The sequence below is a fragment of the Convolutriloba macropyga genome, chromosome 6 (assembly GCF_964194025.1).
Source record: "Convolutriloba macropyga chromosome 6, txConMacr16.3, whole genome shotgun sequence".
Classification (NCBI taxonomy): domain Eukaryota; kingdom Metazoa; phylum Xenacoelomorpha; order Acoela; family Convolutidae; genus Convolutriloba; species Convolutriloba macropyga.
The window spans coordinates 54258675-54272034 of record NC_134473.1 but is presented as its reverse complement, the minus strand read 5'-3'; positions in this window follow the sequence as shown (position 1 = coordinate 54272034).

The window sequence follows — 13360 nt, the reverse complement described above, 5'->3', positions numbered from 1 at the left end:
CGACAACTCACGACTAAAGTACATTTTGAAGGCCAATATAATAATTTGATGTCCTCAACCACTCCTGAAGTGTACCATTCGAAAGTTTTTAATAATATCCTTTCAGTCAAGTTTGAACCAGTACGCAGAATTTCTTCTTCAATTCATGAAAAAAATTTTCAGCTTCATTGTAATCGCAACCCGGATCTGAGTGTCATAATATTTCAGTTCTGAATCATAAAAACTTCATCATAATTTTTCCTATTTATACAACTCTGGACAGGGCATTTTATAGCCTAAAAATTAAAAATTTCAGAAACCGTTTCTGATTTTTTTCTTCTCAAACTGAAAAATAAACTGGGTTTGGTCTGCACAAAATGAAATTTTGATTAGTCATACACTGAATTTTCTCTTGATGGCCTAGAATTCAGGCTGATTTTTTTCTGCACATTAAGACTTTCAGCCTATTTCTTGTTAGAAGAAAAACATTGTCTGAAGTAAAAAAAAAGGTTGAATATAATAGAGTACATAAGGTGAAACATTCATTCAAAATTGCAGTTAATGGTAAAATTCAATTAATTGTTCTGCTGAATTGTTCAGTTCAAACTGTTATTCAGTTCACTGGACAGGGGAGGGCACGATTGTTTACCAATAGTCCTTGTTCATAAATATTCCCCACTAGATTCTTCACCCGATTCTTCGCTGGAATCTTCACTCGATTCTTCGCTGGATTCTTCACTGGTTCTCACTAGATATTGGCCACCTCGTTACCCGAGTTGTGGCAGTCTTCAGTTTCATTCACGGAGTTCGGAGGCGGCTGTAGCACGTTGTACCTGCTCCAACAGCCGCCAGGTCGACAATTATCTGCCGTCAAATTTCTCACAGAGATTTGTCTAAAATTTCAGGTGTCACGAATTTGAACGAATAGTACAAAATATGTCCAAATTTGCATCAGATACACCTGAAAATAATGAAACCAGCCAAGAAAAGTACCAATGAAAGAAACCAGGAAAATATATAAATATATCACTGCTTTAATGATTTAAAAAAATATAAACAAATGTGATAAGTTTTCAAGTTGACAAAGGTGCTGCCAACTGTTTACAAAGAACTCACATGGAACTTACACAGGACTCAGATAGAACTCATTAAGAACTCATGGAACAAATGAGGATGGAGGAAGAGAGATGGCGTTGCCACTCACAGCTTTGTACAAATTCTTCAAATACGGCAAGAATTAAAGCCGCTAGATGACGATACTCGTCGCCTTCAAGTTCAAAATGACAATCATAAGCATGAATATCATGGGGTTTTATAAGCTTTGTAGTTTTGTAGTGAACACCTAAGTTTTCGCTCAAAAAATATTATTTGCAACGAACACAGGATCCAGATCACCACACCACATATGCCCAGCAAACTTCACCTTGGATGGCCAGACAGCCTCTTTGAACTCCAAACATTTTTGCAGAATATACCAAAATTTTTGCGTTTTTACGTCATTGTCACAACAATAACTAAAAAATGAGTAAACTCTTGTGCGAAGTCCACTTAATCGATCAGATGTTCGCTCCGACGTCCACCTTCTCCATTGTACTGTGCTCTGAAATGTTTTTCCAATCTCTTTTGTTAAGTAATGGGCAATAAGCACCAGACAAGAAAAAAGTAAATGAAAATGGTTTCAGTGGTGCCGGTGAAAGTTCCGGTGGGGGCTACGCTGGAATACTGCACCCTATTTTGATTGGAAACAACATAACAGTGACAGCATCGGGTATAACAGAATTAAGATCGTCTCCGTTTGAGCAACCCCCCCCAACACTTCATTCTCCAGTATAAGATGTTGAACCTTTTCCGTCTGTGCCCCCCAGTACGTTATGCACTCCCAGTTACAGAGCACGTGTCATTACATAGTAAATTATAATGTTTAAACATAGCATGTGCGTCTGGAGGGTGTAAATAATATGCACCCAGTAAGCTGGGGAAACGAACTGAAAAGATCCCAGAACAGAAAAGCTTAGCTGACTTTGTGTCATGTGAACGCTGCTGTTTATATTTGTTGGAAACATAGTAATCACCAGACCTAATGGTACTCAAATAACTTTGCCGTATTCCAAGATGAGTAAAAAAATAATGTGAAAGTCCCCCTTTTCACATTATTGCCCACAGTAGTAATATAGTGAGCTACACTCCCGGGGGGGGGGGTGAGGTCCCCCATGTATTAAGATAAGGTATAGCGTATTTTTCGGGATTTGGGTCCTCCCTAATGTATTAAGATAGGGAATGAATTAGCATGTTTGAAGATTAGGTATAGCGGTGTTAATGTATAAGATTAGGTTGCATGTATTAAGATTAGGCTCCATGTATTAAGATTAGTTATAGCCGGCGACATGTATTAAGATTAGTTATATGCGCTGACATGTATTAAGATTAGTAATAGCCGCCGACATGTATTAAGATTAGTAATAGCCGCCGACATGTATTAAGATTAGTAATAGCCGCCGACATGTATTAAGATTAGTTATAGCCGCGGACATGTATTGATTAGGTGGCGCCATGTATTAAGATAGGCTATAGTTTTTGTGTATGTATTTGTGCATGTACATTTTCTAGTAGTATAGTCGGTGCAAATGTGGGGGGTAGGTTCGGAGACGCTCCTGATTGGCTGAAATTTTGAGGGAAAAATATCAATGTTTGTGTAGTTATTAAGTGTTTACTTGAGAACAATAGAATTGGCGTGGGTGATTAATTGCTGTAATTATGTGAGGGGTAATAATGTGACAGGTTGAATTTTATTTACAAATTTTATGTTATTAAATTGTGAAACTAATTGGTGGGAGTTTTCAATTACCCTAGTTATCTGAGGGGTAATTATGTGACATGTTGAATTTTTGTTTACAAATTTTAGGTCAATTGCAAAGATTTTTCCCCTAATTGTGTGAATCAATTGTGTAACAAATGTCTTTTGCGCGCTCATTAATTGGAAAAAGTCAAGATAGCAAGAGGTAGTTCTGATCTACCGTCCTCTGGGTTATGGGCCCAGCGCGCTCCCACTGCTCCATCTTGCTAATTACATGCATATATGCGTTATTTTTTGTACATTATTTGAAAAAAGATGTTAAATAAAAGAAAAAAATGAATTAAAATAGTATAAAATGACAGACACAGTACAAATTATGAGCATCAAAATACAAAATTACTCAATCATTTACAATCAATTGTATGAATTTCAATGAACATTAAGGTACACTTAGCCGAGTGGTTAATAAAGTTCGATAGAAAAAGTTTAGAAAACTCACGAGAAACAGTTACGAGAAACATATACTATCGACTTTATTAAATTCAGCTTATTAAATACCAAAATGAACACTACTACATATAGTTACTTATAAAATTTAACACGTGCACATCATGAATATTGTTCAAGTTGGTTTGGAAAAACTTAAATAGTTGAAATGCTGCAAAAATTGCGTAGAATCCACACAAATTTTGCATCTTCTGAAGTGGTCGATTTATTATTTTTTGGTACTTTTTACCTAAAAATTTGTAATGTGTTACTGTCGAGCCAGAGAATCCGCATAATAGTAATTTCTGTTGAGTCGAGCAATCAATATCCAATATTCACCGACTTCTTTACTCGAAGCAGTGTTAATTATTGCAAAGCTGATTTTGGGTAAATTTGGAATGAAATCTGCTGGAAACAATCCAATGTATTTGAATTTTAGCTCAGGATTGCGTTCAATAATTTGTTGAAGAGATTGATTATCCATGACAAATAATCTTCTGTTTCAATTCGCGAGCTCCTTTGGAACAGGGATTTCTCACATCACAATCAAGTTGAAATGGTTCGTTCTTTTCAATAAAGCAACAATCTTTAGATTGGGGAATTTTACGTATCAGATCTCCTGGAGATTTACTTACTCTGTCTTCACTGTTACCTGTGACATCGGGATAATGATAAGGGATAATAATGATGATTAAAAGTCCCAGGAATACTGCACAAATAAGGTATACATATAAGTTTGGAGTAGGTCTACCCCAATTTTCATCCATTCCCTATCTTGATATTATAGTGTGAAAAGGGTTGCAACTGGGCGATGAAAGTACATATCCAACAAATGTTCCAACGCAGAATGCAATAATATAAAAGCCATAAAAAATTGAAAAGAAAATTAAAAAATCTTGATTAATGCAGAGTTCTTCAGACATTTTTAGCAATTGTTCCAAACTGATCAATTTTGACTGTTGAGATTCGTTCTCCGAGAACAATTGAGATTCGTTCTCTCGGTAACATTGGTTAGCGGACGTTCAAAGAACATTTCTAAACGAAGACTTTCCCGACTGAGTTCAGGATAATGAACATTTTCACCAGCATCTTGGAGTGAAGTGAGATCGAATACAAGCACATAATGATCTGTGAAGAAATCATTCGGTAACGCAGGAATTTCTTCGTTGAAGTTCATTGCCTTCATTGTTGAAACTTAAGCTCTACAATTGTTGGTTGTATCAATTGAGACAACAGCTCTCCCCCCTCGAACAATTGTCAGCTCACGCAGTCCAAACTTTCGATAATGAAAAGGATTTTCTTGAAAATGTCCAGTGAATGCTGAATTAGTGTTCATTGCTATTGCAATTCGTCTAATTGGGGCATTAGTGAAAACATTTTCCTGAATAAATTGGTTTTGTCCAGAAGGAATAATAAATGTTCGCGCAATTGTCTCCATAAAATTATAGCAAGCTGGTTGATGTGTTAGTTGATACTTGATTGTCTGGTGATAGACCTCATTAACGACAACACGTCTCGTAAAAAATGAACAGTCAAGAACTCTAAGGGAAACATGAGGATTGTAGGAAATCATGTAAAAATTTGGTCTCGCTCGAATCAATTTGAGTCTAATTTTTGTATTTGGAAGTAATAATTTTTCACATTGAAATAAGTCGATTGCAAGTTTACCATATAAGGTAATCCCATCTTTCAACAAAAGCTCTTCTTCCCTATCTATGAACGGACTTTTTTCATAATCACTAGGATCTTTCTCAAATTCGTATCCATGACAAGCCAAAATTCCTTCATTATTCATTGTAGAAGCATTGAATTCATTGGATATCAGAGCTTTGTGGCCATAGAGTCCGTTAGAGTTGTACACTTGTTGATTGTTTAAATACACTTCGCAGTTGGAGAAAAGCGAGTGTAACAAGTTGTTGACATGAGTCAAATATTGTAAATCATCATCAGTGAAAGTCATACCCATATCTGGTTTCCCATGCTCCTCTTTTTTCATGAAATCGTCAAATAATCTTCCCTTTTCTAATCCAACTTTAATTTGTAAATGAATATCTCACATATCGAGATAAATACTTCTATCTGTTTCAAATTCAAATTCAATGCTGCTTCCATCCAATGAAGTACTGGGATAAACTTCCTGAATATGGGATGATTCAATTGGTTCCAAAACCGGAATTTTGTCAAAAAACTCCAAGCAAGAATTTGTAAAGTGTCCATAACGGAAATTACTGTCGTTTGTTGATCTGGTATTCATTTTAGTTTGGTAAAAATATCCCTCCTAGTTCGACGACGTCGACTGATTTTTGGCGAGCGTTTTCAAATAATACGTCGTTTTCTAGGTTTTCCTCCTCCTAGTTGTTTACGTAAAGTTTTCTTTCCAACATCTGTGGCTGCAGATTTGAACTTTTTCCTTCCAGCTAATACATTTCCGATTTCTGGCGCAGCTAATTCAATCAAGTCAGCACCAACTCGTTTAGCTGCTGGTACAACATATCGTCTCAAAAAAGGAATTGCAGTTCTCCCAATTGTTTGTGCTAAAGCTGCAAATCCTCTTCCCCTTTGTCTTGAATAACCACGAAAATACGGTAAATCACTGTCTGCAACCATTTTTTGTAAACTTAATTTTAGAAATGATTGTCTGAAGCTCTTCTGAACATCAATACAGCTCTCGTTACACCTACTGAATTGAAGGGAACTTTTTCACCGTATGAGTCGCGGAGCTCAAGTTTAATGCTGTGGAAAGAATTTTTAAGAATTTTTTTAAATTGTAGATTTGGGAAGTTTTGATAATTCATATATTGTCCAGTAGATATTATGTCTCCATTCTTAATTTTAGGAATAAACGGAATACATCTCAAAAGCGCAGCTTTTGTATCACCTACAATATTGTATTCAACAATATCACTGTATATCACGAGAGTATGAATTCGAACAATATCATAGGGAAATTTAGGAAAATGTGGTCCAGCACCACTCATAAAAACTCCCATTCCATAAACAGCTTCCTCACACCCAAATACGTGACAGAGATCAGTAATGAATATAACTAGTAACGAGTTTTCATTAGGAAGGCTTAGGGATATTCTCTGTGTAATTCTGTTGACTTTTAAATTGATTGGAGTTTTCTCATACTTTTCTCTTTCCTGAGTTTTTTTGTTCATTTCGTTCACAATATTAGATATTGATGGATATAGTCCTGCATCAATTGTATAATAATCGGAAGGTTTTGCATCTGGAGTTGCAGCATCTAGATAGAAAAATTTTCCATCTGTATATTCTGGTACAAAGATGGATATGATAGTTCGGTTACTGCCACCTCCCATTCTCCTTCAAGGTTAATCTGTTCGGGAAGGAAATTGGTAAAAGAACTCAATGCATTATTTGGATAACAATCAAAGGATGCGTTGGCACCAGCTCTACCGTAAAAGAGTTTATCACTAAATGATACACTTTGAGAGCTCGTGTTCATAAAATTTTCCTAATATTTCATCACCCTGCTCTCCCTTGAGGTTGTATGTTGGAGGTTTGTAAGTAGCAATCTTAACAATTTCAAAGATTTCACTCGTGAACTGTGACTTGTATCCTTTTCTGAAAGGAATATCGTATTTCGAAATTCGTACTTTATCCCCTACTTTAAACCGAGGTTTTTTGTATTGTCTGATCGGATTTTTGTGAAAAATTGATAAAAAGTCTTTGTTTTTTTACCTCCTTTGGGGCTTTACCTGTAGATCTATTTACTCTACTATTCATTGTATTTAGGAAAGAGCCCATTTTTACAAGTTACTTATGCCCGTTTTCTTCCATGAAGCGATAAATAATGTATTTCAAAGATCTGATAGCTCTCTCAGCTACGGCAGCTTTTGTTTCACTTCTCGTTGAATAAACTTTAACTTTCTTTTGTCCACAAAATTTCCGAAATTCGCCACCGAACTCTGTTCCTTGATCAATTCATAATTTTTGTGGGATGTTGTTTTTTCGTAGCATTTTTTTGAAAGCTGCTACAGCATCTGTAGAATACTTTGATTTCATTGGTTGAACACGGACAAAACAAGAAAATACATCAACGCAGATTAATAAATACTTTACTCCGTTATTAAACTCTGACAATTTGTCCATAAAAGCTAAATCAAAACACCAAATTTCATTTATCCGCTTTGAAAATGCAGGTAATCGTCTAAAATGTCGAGTTGCTTGACGGTATTTTGTATAGGAATTTTTAGTGTGGAGAAAGGAAATAACCTTGCTTCTTGATAAACCGCTCGCTTTCTGAAGATTTCTAACCAATCCAAATGCGGCTTTTCCTTCTTTGTGTAATCGTTGAAGTTTCGCTTTTTCAAATTTTGAAAGGGATCCAACTCCCTCTGTCTTTGCTTTTGGCATCCTTGTTTACAATTTTGCTCGGACTTATCCCTGTAGCATCAAGTATTGTGTAATAGATATCAGGAAATGCAATATTTTTTCTCTTCAATGCGGAAATAAAATCGGTAAATGCTTAATTTGTATCTCTTCCATCCAGAAAAATGGAGTCACTGAAGGACAGCTTGATTCGAGGACATTTGAGTATTTGATCTACAACTGACTCGTTTTTGAATGATTTTATGTTAGTGGTGATGTCCTTGTGAAAAGAATCTAAATTTTGTGGGACGAAGTTAACTTTTTCCTCACTCTTGTCCAATTTGTACACATGTAATTAGAATTTTTGTTCGTAAAGCTGCTGAGGAATCAAAACAAACTGGTCAATTTCAAGAAAGACGGTTAATGATAGATGGAGTTAGAATTGATATAAGTTCTATTCCTTTCCTTGAACTTAAAATCGCTCTCCTTTTATTTATTCCAGTTCTTTTTAGAACAAGCTGATGAATTTCGTCTTGATACTTTATTGCGTCTCGTTTTTTAATATCTTGCAGTTCTCCTCTGAGCATGTTTACGATGCACTCGTTTAGGAACTGAATAAATTTTTTGGACAATTTTTTAGATACGTTTTTTTGAAGTTCCAGGAATAACTTTGGAACGTTGTCAGAGTAGAGAGATGTTGTGTGCTCATCACTCAAAAATGTGGTCTGCTGTTTATGTTGTGGAGGGAAAAAAATTGAAGGAATCGATCCACTATTTGTACAAAATCGAAGAGAGTCGACTGTTTTGGGAGTTAAATCAATAAGTAAATGACCATAAGGAATAGAAGTTGCTTTGGTATACCAATCTTTTAATTGTGAACCTATTCCCAACTGTTGGCTCAGAGTGTTTATTTGCAGTACCTCTCTAGGAGATTTGAACAAGACGATATGAGTATTTTGTAACTCTATATCTCTTCCTAATCTACTCTGATGAAATAAATTGTGTTTGATGTATATTGTGCTGAGTCCTCTATGTCTTCCAGCTGTTGTAATTTTAACGAAATCTTTAGAGCTGGAAGTCTCCTCACAAGAGTCATCAAAAATTAACAGATACTTTGTTCCGTTATTTGGGAGGTTTTGAATAAACTCAAAGTCAACTCCTTCTTCAAACTCAATATTTTTAGCATCTTTAGACATTAAACCATAAAGAGAATGATAATGTTGATAGAAGTAGTAAATTTTGTCGAACTCTGGTTGAAAAGTTCTAACTGTTAACCATTCATGTATAAGATGAGATTTCCCAGATCCACTTGGTGAAGGTAAAATATAACCAACTGTACTAGAAAGGATTGCAATCCAAACTGTTGTTTCTTCACACGTTGTAGCCAATGTTATTCGTACTATTCGAACAGACCAGAATTACAAGTATAACAAAAAAATTGGGACAGAAAAACGTCTAGAGATCTATTACAAGTCTGTCCAAAACATTTCCATGATTGTCGTTCCTGATTATTATCATCAAAGACAAAATTACCCAAATTTAATCCTTTATCTGTATGCTCAGTCATTTAAACATAATCATTGAGAGGGTAGAGAAAATGTTTCAACTGAATTGTGATGTAAATAAATAAAAAAAATTAGATAAGCTTCTAAACATAAAAAAGAAACAATCAACAGCGACAGCCAAAACACTGTCTCTTCACAAGAATTAATAACAGAAAGCATAAAAAAGGAGAATAAAATCAAAATTAAGAAAAACGACAGAATTGAAATGAAGAATAACTGTGTGACGCTAGGACAAAATTTGTTCAACTTTCTCATTTTTGAAGCAACTTTTCGATGTTTTTTAAGAGAAAAAAAATGATTTTAAAAATTAATTAAATGACAATATGATACATTACAATCAAAGTACATAAAAATGTTTACAAATATTAAATTTTGTCAAAAAAATTAAGAACCCGAGTTCCATAAGCATAAGCTTTCTTCTCTGCACAGTGCAATGTTTTCTTGTGTCGGTAGGGGTAGTTACTACATTCCCAGATGATATCTTCGTTGGAAATCAACTTAGAGGCTTTTGGACATCCAAAATCGTCCAAATTTTCCACATCCTTACACAAGTAATTGGATAGGATTTTACATTTTTCCAATCCTTTGGCAAAGTATTCGGTTGTAGGAGAACAATGTTGATGAATTATGGTTGGAAGATCTGAGTAATCAACTTTTCCATTATTCCAGTTTATTCCATGTAAATTCTTTGTGTTCCACTTTGCTTGAAATGTTGGCTTGTAGTCATTCGGTGGGAGGAATGCATATCCTAACACAATTCCGTCCTTGAAAATTCCCAGCTCCTTGACAACTGTTCCCTCCAAGCACTCAATATCAAACACAACGAGAGTCATCCTCTTTTTAGCTGAGATAATTGACAAATGATTTACAATATAGTATTTTAAAAATATGAGGATGAGAAACTTTGATGTAGAGACAAAAGAATAATCCAGTTATATGACCTAGAAGACAGGAGCTGGGTAATTGCGGCAGCATGTAACAATAACCTGGTCCTTCGTCTGTTGTTGTTTTCACGGCTCCAGCAGAATCATGTAAAATTGCATGTAGACTAAAAATTTTTGATCTAGCTAAGAAAAAGTCCAAAAGAGAGTTTCCATATCCAATTCTTCCTCCGTAAGGAAACTTTTGATCAATTTCGTCCAAATCGACATTTCGGTTCCAATTTTTACACGCTGCGAGAAAACAGTTTTTACGTTTTTCGTTCGTAGGGAACATTGAAAGTATGCTTCCGTAACAATTGAAAATGTTTACCAGAATAACAATATTCATTAACTCTGAGTTGTTTCGTCCAAAATAATGCAAGTCTTTTTGTAATTTTCTATATAGGAAAGAAGTGTTGGTAGATGATCTACTTGATTTTTATACTCCTCTTTTTTCAAATCAGTCTTGGTAAGAAAACTCCACTGATATCCGTTCCAGCGATGTTGAGAAATGGAAAATTCTTGTTTGTCAGAACGATATGTTAGAGTTGTTCTGCGCAGTCCATTATGAATAACCCACTTGAATTCAGAAATTTGGGACTCTACGTCTAAATTATCCAAGTTGGGAAAATTTTGCGCTTCAAGAACTGTATATGAATACCTTTTAAGCTCGTGATGTAACCTGACGTGAAAAACTTTTGATTTGTCTCTGAGACTTAAGAAAATGTTTCTAGAGCATCCAATATCCCAACTCATTCTAAGAAGAAAAAAGCTTCAAATGAAGAAATGTTTACTGAAAGTCAAATACATATAATCACCAAATATTCATCATTCAATATAAAAAAACACATTGAAATATTGCGCAGCAGTAGTTATTGAAATGTACATTGTTCAATATTAGAGAAATCTTTAAGGTTTTCAATGAGTTCCTTGAATTGTTCCATTTTATAGCTGACGTAAGTCACTTGCTTGAACTCATTGCTCTCTTTGCGACAAAATAGTCGGATCTGGGCATAAACTGAAGCTGGTTTGTCCTGAACGTACTGTATAAAGGTAACGTAGAGTCTTCGATTTTTCCAATGCTGATCTCTCTTGCTTTGTGACATTGTTGCAGCACGTCTTCCATTTTTGAGTTCTTCTCAAATTGAGCTGGATTTTCTCGAATTTCCCAGTCTCCATTCAGCAGATCGTTCTTCAGAAGACAAAATTTCTTGTAATCGTAATCTCCAATTCTCAGTTGTTGGTACTTTTCAAATGTTCTACATTTATCTTTTTTAAAGACTTGAAAAGTTGGTTCCGAGTAATTTTGTCCATTTATAAATATTTTGGACACAGTAAATCTCCCAAATCTGTTTGGATGAGAGCCAAAGTCAATATAAAATGGGACGGAATCAGTACTCAATTTAGGTTGTGAATCTGTAAACATTGATGGAGCGCTCGAGTAAAAAGGCGATACTTTGGAGAGAGACATTTACGTAACTTGAGTAAGCTGCGAGAAGTTGATTAAATGATTTGCTTAAAAAATTAAGGGCCTCTACAACGCAGAATTTCCTTTTATGCTAATGACATCATTGTTTTCGCACATTTTTCTAAAAAGGAAGAGAAAAATGTGTCTATTTAGAATTCTTCCATAAAAGGACCTCTAATCAGAAATTTTCAATAAAGAAAACTTTTGTATCATTATAGAAAAAGTGTCTTTGTGTTTAGCACGTCTGTGTTGCATTAGAGAGAAGTAGTGACGAAAATATTTTGAACAAGTAAAACATCGAAATTTCTTAATCCGCTGTTTCTTGAATTAATTCATAGTAAAAATGAGATTTTAAATTGCACATAACAATTTCATTGGTTTCCTTATTTGGAATTTGAATTCCTTTATAATTTATAAATTGATTTCCTTATTTGGAATTTGGTTTAATTTATAATAAATAAACTAGTTTCCTTATTTGGAATTTAAGTTCTAAAGAAATTGATTTCCTTATTTGAACATACTAAATAATTTTACAGAATGGCAGCAGTTATGTGTCAAGTTTGACCACACTTTTACAAAAAATTCTGTGAAAAGGCGATGTTTATATCTGTATCTGTCAAAGATTATAGACCATATATTCTTACAAGTGAATATGTTGTTGCTTCACACAACAGTTTCTGTCCCCTGAAAACCTGTCGATATCACATTGTTCTCATTTCCTTCTCCATCGAAGACTTGCTTCAAAAACTGGAAGATCTCTCCTATTTATATCAGACAGTTGATTGTTTATATACATTATATAAACATCAATTTTTTGGCAATATTTTGGAAGAATCGGGACTTGACTCTTGACAGAGCAGTACGACACAATTATGAGAACAAATATGTTGAGAAGTTACCTAGTGTGTCTAAAAAAAGATTGAGAAGAAAAAAGTTCAAGAGACATCTACTGCGCGCTGAACAAAGAAATGTAAGCACACAAACAATGGGATCTTCTTTTCTGGACAGAATTCAATCTCTTAAAAACTCAAAATATTAGGGTGAATTGATAAAAATTGTTGACTGTTTGTTAGACGGCCATGGCTTAATTGATAACTCTCTGTTATATCTTGAAATTAGAAAGTAATAAATTTGTAATTGCATCACAATTATTTACATAGTATCAGTTTCATATTTGGTTTAAAAATCAAAAAAATTCAATTTCTCATTTTATGCAATCTTTTTTCTTAAATGTTTGAATTGATACCTCTAATCTGTTAAATGTCAAGTTTTGTAACAAATCATTCTTTTAAAAGTCGAGTTTTCTCACAAAAATTTTTGTTAACTGTTGGGTTTTGGAACAATTTATTGAAATGAAGAATAATTGTGTGACGCTAGGACAAAATTTGTTCAATTTTCTCATTTTTGAAGCAACTTTTCGATGTTTTTTAAGAGAAAAAAATGATTTTAAAAATTAATTAAATGACAATATGATACATTACAATCAAAGTACATAAAAATGTTTACAAATATTAAATTTTGTCAAAAAAATTAAGAACCCGAGTTCCATAAGCATAAGCTTTCTTCTCTGCACAGTGCAATGTTTTCTTGTGTCGATAGGGGTAGTTACTACATTCCCAGATGATACCTTCGTTGGAAATCAACTTAGAGGCTTTTGGACATCCAAAATTGTGCAAATTTTCCACATCCTTACACAAGTAATTGGATAGGATTTTACATTTTTCCAATCCTTTGGCAAAGTATTCGGTTGTAGGAGAACAATGTTGATGAATTATGGTTGGAAGATCTGAGTAATCAACTTTTCCATTATTCC